Here is a 9,869-nt window from a genome sequence, read left to right as displayed (position 1 = left end):
GGACAATTCAACCCTTAACTCAACAATGAGTAGATGAGTGTTATGTGTGTATATGTGTAAATAAATGAACACTGAAATTCAAGTATTTATTTTATATATATATATATATATATATATATATATAATAAAATATATATATAATAAAAAAAAAAATATATATATATATAGCTAGAATTCACTAAACGTCAAGTATTTCTTATATATATATATATATATATATATATATATGAAATACTTGACTTGGTGAATTCTAGCTGTAAATATATTCCTCCCCTTTTAGCCACGCCCCCAACCACGCCCCCGTCCCACCCCGACCACGCCCACCCCTCCCCCCACCTCCTGAAATCGGAGGTCTCAAGGTTGGCAAGTATGACGTGACGTCACATCGGGAAGCAATCCGCCATTTTCTCACTTTCGTTGGTGTGTTGTCGGAGGGTGTAACAACACGAACAGGGACGGATTCAAGTTGCACCAGTGGCCCAAAGATGCGAAAGTGGCAAGAAATTGGACGAAATTTGTTAAAAATACGAGGCTGTGGGGAAAGCCGACAAAATGATCAGTCGTTTGTTCCTCACACTTTACCGACGAAAGCTATGCTACGACAGAGATGGCAAGAATGTGTGGATATCCTGCGACACTCAAAGCAGATGCTGACATCAACTCCAAAACTGGACAGATCAGCTTTCAGGAAAAGAGAGCGGATGAGGGTATGCCTACAGAATATATTAATTGATGAAAACTTTATTCATTACTCGTGGTTTTACGTAAATTATTATACATAAACTGTGTTTACCAATAATTTAGCTTAAAAACATTTATTTTTTTCAATCATTCGAGTACATTCGGGTAGTCTTGTGTAATGCAGTATCTTGTGTCTATTTAGGTATGGTTAACCTGAGTGCTGAAATCGTGGAAAAATATATGTTCTTAGCGCGCCTGAAATGGGCTGTCCGCACTCTCAAAGTGCATGTTGTTGCCAAATGTATTTCATATGCTGTAAACCTAGTTCATAGTTGTTAGTTTCCTTTAATGCCAAACAAACACATACCAATCGTTGGTTAGAAGGCGATCGGCAAATTCGTCCTCGCTTTCTCCCGTGTCGCTGGCTGTCGTGTCGTTTTCGTTGGTTTCGCTTGCATACGGTTCAAACCGATATGGCTCGATAGCTTCAGTTTCTTCTTCAATTTCGTTTTCGCTACCTGCCTCCACACTACAACCATCCGTTTCAATACATGCGTAATCTGTTGAATCGCTTAAGCCGCTGAAATCCGAGTCTGAATCCGAGCTAATGTCGCTATAGCTTGCTGTTCTATGCGCCATGTTTGTTTGTGTTGGCATCACTATGTGACGTCACAGAAAAATGGACGGGTGTATATAACGATGGTTAAAATCAGGCACTCTGAAGCTTTTTTTAGGGATATTGCGTGATGGGTAAAATTTTGAAAAAAACGTCGAAAAATAAAATAAGCCACTGTGAACTGATTTTTAATGGTTTTAACCCTTCTGAAATTGTGATAATGTTCCCCTTTAAGTGTGTCACACAACACGGCAGCCACAGAACCAATGTTGTAATAGCGGTAATTGCTCACTCAGCCAATCGTAATACAGCTGAGGAGTTCATTGTAAACAACAACACCAACAGCTGATGAGCACAACAAACATTTTAAACCACATAAATATGTAAATGCTGGCCACTTATCATTTAGCTACTGCTATCTCACTGAAAACTACGTTAGGAGGTTGCCTACAGCCACAGCTGGTATAACAAGGTTTTTAACCAGTTGCTAGAATTAACGAGCCAAGTGGTTATTCCCCCTTTTTTTTTTATTAGACTGATTTGTTGCAAGATGCTGACCTACCTCAGAATTGTTACCCTTCGGAAACAATAAATATTTAAATGTACAGTTCCAAATTCAAACTATTGAAGTTAATGTCTGTGTACCGGTAATTGGATCTTAATTTCAACTAGAGTTTGAAAAAAATAAAATAACATTTTTTGATGATGTGTGACAAGTTGACCTAAAGCAGGGGTCGGCAACCTTTACAACTCAAAGAGCCATTTTGAGCCGTTTCCACAAATTAAAGAAAACAATGGGAGCCACAAAACTCTTTTGAAATTTAAAATGAAATAACACTACATACAAAGTTTTTTTTTGCTTTGTGCTATGTATAAACCAGGGGTCTCAGACACGCGGCCCGCACCTTAATATGGAAATGTAATGTTAGTGCGGCCCGCGAGTTTTATATGAAGGGCACTTGACAGCGTCACACTTGCCAACCCTCCCGATTTTTCCGGTAGACTCCCGAATTTCAGGGAAACTATTCTCTTGAATGTAAGCTGATTTTCACCCAAACAACAATAATAAGGGCGTGCCGTGATGTCACTACCTTTAGTGCCCTCTACAGCTTGCCAGCCCAGTTACATGTTATATGAGGCTTCTGCAGACACACATAAGTGAATGCCATGCATACTTGGTTAACAGCCATACAGATCACACTGAGGGTGGCGATATAAACAACTTTAACACTCTTACTAATATGCGCCACACTGTGAACCCACACCAAACAAGAATGACAAACACATTTCGGGAGAACATCCGCACCGTAACGCAACAGAACAAATACCCAGAATCCCATGCATCCCTAACTCTTCCGGGCTACTTTATACACCCCCGCTACCACCAAAGTCCGCCACGCCAACCCTGCCCCCCCACACATCAACAACACCCCCCTACCCCCCGTGCGTAGATTGAGGTGGGTGGGGTTTGGTGGTAGCAGGGTGTGTAATGTAGCCCGGAAGAGTTAGAGATGCATGGGATTCTGGGTATTTGTTCTGTTGTATTTATGTTGTGTTACGGTGTGGATGTTCTCCCGAAATGTGTTTGTCATTCTTGTTTGGTGTGGGTTCACAGTGTGGCGCATATTAGTAAGAGTGTTATAGTTGTTTATACGGCCACCGTCAGTGTGATCTGTATGGCTGTTGAACAAGTATGCCTTGCTGTCACTTAGTGTGTGAGCAGACGCCGCATACAAAATGTGACTGGGCCGGCACGCTGTTTCTTAGGTGAAAAAGCGGACGCGACGACAGGTTGTAGAGGACGCAAAATGCAGTTCCATCACGGCACGCCCTCAATTTTGTTGTCTGCGTGAAAATCGGAGAATGTTTGCCCTGGGAGAGGCAGTGAAATCCGGAAGTCTCCCGGAAAAATCGGGAGGGTTGGCAAGAATGCAGCTGAGCCGCATCAGAGTGGTCAAAGAGCCGCATGCGGCTCCGGAGCCGCGGGTTGCCGACCCCTGACCTAAAGGGACCCTCTAATTCTGACAGTATAATTAGACTTAGACTTAGACTATTGTCATTCAAATTTGAACTTTACAGTACAGATGAGAACGAAATTTCGTTGCATTAGCTCATGGTAGTGCAGGATAAAAAAGCAAAAAGGTGCAGATATAAATAAATAGATTACTGTACAGATAAATATATTGCACTTTTTCATATGCATCCAGGTTTATGGATGTACGTTATATTGTCTTTATATTCCAGCGAGTTAATGCATTTTTGGGGGGAATTGAGGGGATAATTATGATGCGTTCAAGAGTCTTACGGCCTGAGGGAAGAAGCTATTACAGAACCTGGAGGTGCTGCTTCGGAGGCTGCGGAACCTCTTTCTATAGTCCAGCAGTGAAAACAGTCCTTGGTGGGGTGTGGGAGGAGTCTCTGCAGATGTTCTGAGCCCTGGTCAGGCAGCGGCTTTTTGCGATCTCCTGGATAGGAGGTAATTGGACCTTAATTTGAATTAGAGTTTGGAAAAAAAACAACCTCTTTGATAATGTGTGACGAGTTGACTTAAAGGGCCCCGCTTAGGCTGACAACATTAGCACTTACAGTATTGTATAGCTCTGGACTTAAAAACGGTGTCAAATTCCCTCCAAAATAGACATAGTAGTGATTTTTGGCTTGTTTTCCAATGTGTGTCAGCACATTTTGAAACACCCAATTTTAGCTCCAAAATGTGAGCTGGGCTGCATCCACCTGCTGATGTCACTGCAGGCAATTTCATATTCAGTGTTTTTGTGCAGAATTTAGAAAATATTAGCAAAATACACTGGAGAGGAGAAAGGCTTAGGGCCTAATTTACTAAGTTCCAAACGCCACGCGGTAAACAGTGTGTGCAATCTATAAAACATTGTGTACATTTAGTGGGCGTGTTGTGTGTGATTTACTAAGACTGCGTGTGCAATTGAAAGATGGTGCAGACTGCCTTATTTAAATGAGGGTTTTGCATGCACGAAACGGGGCATCACCACGGAGACAGTCGTTGACTGCACAAAGTGCATTATTTTTTTTAACATGCCTCAAAACAGCAGCTTGGAATTTGGGACATGCTCTCCCTGAGATAATCCTGATACCCACTACAACTATTTGAAATACTATACTTTGACTAGATCCGGCCCCGGCACGTCATTTAACGTGGCCCGCCAAAACCTGGGAATAATGTGGATACTTCATCTTTCTTACTCATACCAACGACTGTAAAAATGGGACCCATTGGCACTCAGAATCAAGGGTTAGACTTGGGGGTTAAATCACCAAAATGATTCCCGAGCGCAGCCACCGCTGCTGCTCACTGCTCCCCTCACCTCCCAGGGGGTGGAACAAGGGGATGGGTCAAATGCAGAGAGTAATTTCACCGCACCTAGTGTGTGTGTGTGTGCGTGTGTATCAGTATCAGTGGTACTTTAACTTTAACTTTAAATGTTGTCATTGTTTCCATTTTGACAGAAAAAAATGTATGTAATACATGAAATGCCATATGTTTTAAATGTTGATATATATATACAAATACTCAATTGTTATTGGTGTGAATCTCGCCATTCGATTCCGATTCTTGGGGTGAGGATTTGATTCATAATCGATACACGATTCAACACGATTCTCGATTCAAACTGATTTTTGCAATGTAGTATTTGGTATAATAGCACCTTAAAAAACGGCTTACAGGTAACAAAACCTCCTTTTGGTTGCTAATGTATGACACATACGTGCACCAAGTAAGCATAGAGATGGCCTAAAAAAGTTTTTTTTTTTAAATTGATTTGTCAAAAAAAGTCAAATAAATTAGATTTTTGAAATTTACTAAAAAAAAAATCAGGATTTAAATGTGATTAAAAAAACATTTTTTAGCACCCCTAATTATAATATACCGTATGATAGTTTGTAAAAATAACAATAAATACTTAAATATCTGCTTGTCACCTTGACTTAGGATTTCAAAGCAAGTTATCCGTCAATTTGTACATACAAACATCAAATAACCAAATGCAAAGGCAATAATTTAATGAGGCGATTATACTTTCATATTCTTACATTCACCGTTACAAGCGGCCTTCTGAGGGCAGCCATGACTGCGATGTGGCCCTCGATGAAAACAAGTTTGACACCCCTGAGTTAAGTGATCAAAATAATAGTTTTGCATGCCCTAATCCACACTACTGGGAAATGGGCTCCGGTTTTGTAGATGATGTCACACCAAGAGGGAGCGCCATATTGAGTCTGGCGATGGAAAGTTATCTACAGATTACTCAAAAAGTAATTGATATTATGGGGGAATGACAGCCAGATATTTTTTCGGGAGCAAAAAAACACATAAAGAGAACGTATTAGTGAAATTTCGGTCATCTGGACGCTACGGGTCCTTTAATTTTCTTAATCTAATATAAGTTAACCACTCTAATAAAACTTTTGTGCTACTTTAAAGGCATATTTTCTGGAAACGCTGGTATAATTCCAAACTTTACCCTCTTTAGGCTATCCTATTTAGTTTCAAGCTGTGGTATGGTACGTTATAAATCAACTTTGCTTTCACGTGTCCAACCGGCATTAACATGAGGATAAACATGAATTTGAAGGTCAGGATTTAGTGGGGCTCTTTTTTTGGTAGGGAGCACATGTTAGTCTTATAATCTGGTATTAGTTTATTTTGTTGGCCATGCAGCACAATTTAAACATGCATCAATGATCATCAACTACACAGTGGAGCGGGCTTAACGATCAAATTGAGGGCGGGTGACAATGTAATTATATTGATGCCAACACAATTGATGGGTTTGCAAATGATAGAATTAGGGTTGCGCGATATAGACCATATGTGATGTATAAAACCCAAAACCAGTGAAGTTGGCACGTTGTGTAAATGGTAAATAAAAACAGTATACGATGATTTGCAAATCATTTTCAACCTATATTCAATTGAATAGACTGCAAAGACAATATATTTAACGTTTGAACGTGGCGCAGTGGAAGAGTGGCCGTGCGCAACCTGAGGGTCACTGGTTCAAACCCCACCTAGTACCAACCTCGTCATGTCTGTTGTGTCCTGAGCAAGACACTTCACCCTTGCTCCTGATGGGTGCTGGTTAGCGCCTTGCATGGCAGCTCCCTCCATCAGTGTGTTAATGTGTGTGTGAATGGGTAAATGTGGAAGTAGTGTCAAAGCGCTTTGAGTAACTTGAAGGTAGAAAAGCGCTATACAAGTACAACCCATTTATTTATTTTTAACTGAGAAACTTTATTTTTTGCAAATATTAGCTCATTTGGAATTGGATGCCTGCAACATGTTTCAAAAAAGCTGGCACAAGTGGCAAAAAAGACTGAAAAAGTTGAGGAATGCTCATCAAACACTTATTTGGAACATCCCACAGGTGAACAGGCTAATTGGGAACAGGTGGGTGCCATGATTGGGTATAAAAGCAGCTTCCATGAAATGCTCAGTCATTCACAACAAGGATGGGGCGAGGGTCACCACTTTGTGAACAAATGCGTGAGCAAATTGTCGCACAGTTTAAGAACAACATTTCTCAACGAGCTATTGCAAGGAATTTAGGGATTTCACCATCTACGGTCCGTAATATCATCAAAAGCTTCAGAAAAACTGGAGAAATCACTGCATGTAAGCAGCAAGGCTGAAAACCAACATTAAATGCCTGTGACATTTGATCCCTCAGGCGGTAGTGCATCAAAAAGCGACATCAGTGTGTAAAGGATATCACCACATGGGCTCAGGAACACTTCAGAAAACCACTGCCAGTAACTACAGTTTGTCGCTACATCTGTAAGTCCATAAGTCCAAGTTAAAACTGTACTATGCAAAGCAAAAGCCATTTATCAACAACACCCAGAAACGCCGCCGGCTTCGGTGGGCCCGAGCTCATCTAAGCTGGACTGATACAAAGTGTAAAAGTGTTGTGTGGTCTGACGAGTCCACATTTCAAATTGTTTTTGGAAACTGTGGACGTCGTGTCCTTCGGACCAAAGTGGAAAAGAACCATCCGGATTGTTATAGGCGCAAAGTTCAAAAGCCAGCATCTGTGATGGTATGGGGGTGTATTAGTGCCCAAGGCATGGGTAACTTACACATCTGTGAAGGCACCATTAATGCCGAAAGGTACATACAGGTTTTGGAGCAACATATGTTGCCATCCAAGCAACGTTATCATGGACGCCCCTGCTTATTTCAGCAAGACAATGCCAAGCCACGTGTTACAACAGTGTGGCTTCATAGTAAAAGAGTGCGGGTACTAGACTGGCCTGCCTGTAGTCCAGACCTGTCTCCCATTGAAAATGTGTGAAGCTTAAAATACGACAACGGAGACCCCAGACTGTTGAACAACTTAAGCTGTACATCAAGCAAGAATGGGAAAGAATTCTACCTGAAAAGCTTCAAAAATTGGACTCCTCAGTTCCCAAACGTTTACTGAGTGTTGTTAAAAGGAAAGGCCATGTAACACAGTGGTAAAAATGCCCCTGTGCCAACTTTTTTGCAATGTGTTGCTGCCATTGAATTCTTAGTTAATAATTATTTGCAAAAAAACCTTAAGTTTCTCAGTTCAAACATTAAATATCTTGTCTTTGCAGTCTATTCAATTGAATATAAATTGAAAAGGATTTGCTAATCACTGTATTCTGTTTTTATTTACGAATTACACAACGTGCCAACTTCACTGGTTTCGGGTTTTTGTAGAACCTGTTATGCAAAACACAAATGTCCACTGCAGAGGTCGCTATAGTGCAAATATAATTAAATCCACTTGTAAAGTGACCAAAGTTCCAACTTGGAATACAATATTTCCTTTAATGCAAATCAAAGCAGGGCGATTGTTCTGGCTTTCACTTTGAATGTTCTTTTTTCTGCTCTCCCACAGTGCCTCAAAATTTTTTTTTTGCCAAGTGAATGAGCTCTCAAATCCTTTGTCACGTGCACACGGATGACGCTGACTGAGAAAGAGGTGCAGGAACAGAATAGACAGGAGGGAATTAGAGATGGCGCTGAATAACACAAGCAGCTGCAGCATAGTTGGCATCCTCTGGCAGCCCTTTGAGTGTGTATCTGTGTGCGTGCGTGCGTTTAGTACAGCAGCAGTGCATGAACATGACACGGAAAGATGAAGAGAACGAGGCCGAGTGCTCATTTGTCCGACTCGGAGTCATCCCACTGAGCTCTGACCTCCTCGTTCTGTCACTCGCTTTCTTTGCTTATATAACAAAAGCTCACGCGTTCACCCTCCGCACTCCCCAAAAAAGGCCCAATGCAAACACTATTAAAGCTACTCCGGGGTTAAATCTATACTCCGAAACGCAAATATTGGCCAGTGTATTATTTGCTCTACTTGATCTCCACTGGCCTGCGGCCGTAATCAATACTCACAAATGTATTTTGGGTGTGATTAACCAGCGTGTCATTGATTATGCAGGGGAAGTGTCAATTGTGTGTCCTATCGTTTTGGGGCTGAAGACACGTAGCAACAATTCATCACGCGGACAGACGGGAAAAGCCGGACTTAAGGCAAAATACAAGTTTTTTTTTGCAAAATGAGTCACTTAGCTTACAGGTGAAGGCAAGGTGTTCAAGCCTGGGCAGGTGAGAAGTGAAACAGGAGGGTGGAGAAGAAACAACACCGACTTTGAGGATAAATATGTTTGTGCAAAACCCAAAACCAGTGAAGTTGGCACATTGAGTAAATGGTAAATAAAAACAGAATACAATGATTTGCAAATCCTTTTCAAACTATATTCAATTGAATAGACTGCAAAGACAAGATACTTAACGTTCAAACTGGAAAACTTTATTTTTTTGCAAGTATTAGCTCATTTGGAATTGGATGACTGCAACATGTTTAAAAAAAGCTGGCACAAGTGGCAAAAAAAGACTCAGAAAGTTGAGGAATGCTCATCAAACACTTATTTGGAACATCCCACAGGTGAACAGGCTAATTGGGAACAGGTGGGTGCCATGATTGTGTATAAAAAAGCAGCTTCCGTGAAATGCTCAGTCATTCACAAACAAGGACGGGGCGAGGGTCACCACTTTGTGAACAAATGCGTGAGCAAATTGTCCCAACAGATTAAGAACAACATTTCTCAACGAGCTAATGAAAGGAATTTACCAATTTCACCATCTACGGTCCGTAATATCATCAAAAGGTTCAGAGAATCTAGAGATGATATTACGGACCTTCGATCCCTCAGGCGGTACTGCATCAAAAAGCGACATTAGTGTGTAAAGGATATCACCACATGGGCTCAGGGACACTTCGGAAAACCACTGTCAGTAACTACAGGTTGTCGCTACATCTGTAAGTGCAAGTTAAAACTCTACTATGCAAAGCGAAAGCCATTTATCAACAACACCCAGAAATGGCGCCGGCTTCGCTGGGCCCGAGCTCATCTAAGATGGACTGATGCAAAGTGTAAAAGTGTTCTGTGGTCTGACGAGTCCACATTTCAAATTGTTTTTGGAAACTGTGGACGCCGTGTCCTCCAGAACAAAAAGGAAAAGAACCATCTGGATTGTTATAGGCGCAAAGTTCAAAAG

The sequence above is a fragment of the Nerophis lumbriciformis genome, linkage group LG32 (genome assembly GCF_033978685.3).
Source record: "Nerophis lumbriciformis linkage group LG32, RoL_Nlum_v2.1, whole genome shotgun sequence".
In the NCBI taxonomy this organism is placed as follows: Eukaryota; Metazoa; Chordata; class Actinopteri; order Syngnathiformes; family Syngnathidae; genus Nerophis; species Nerophis lumbriciformis.
The sequence above is the reverse complement of the archived record's forward strand: the minus strand, read 5'-3'. Positions refer to the sequence as shown.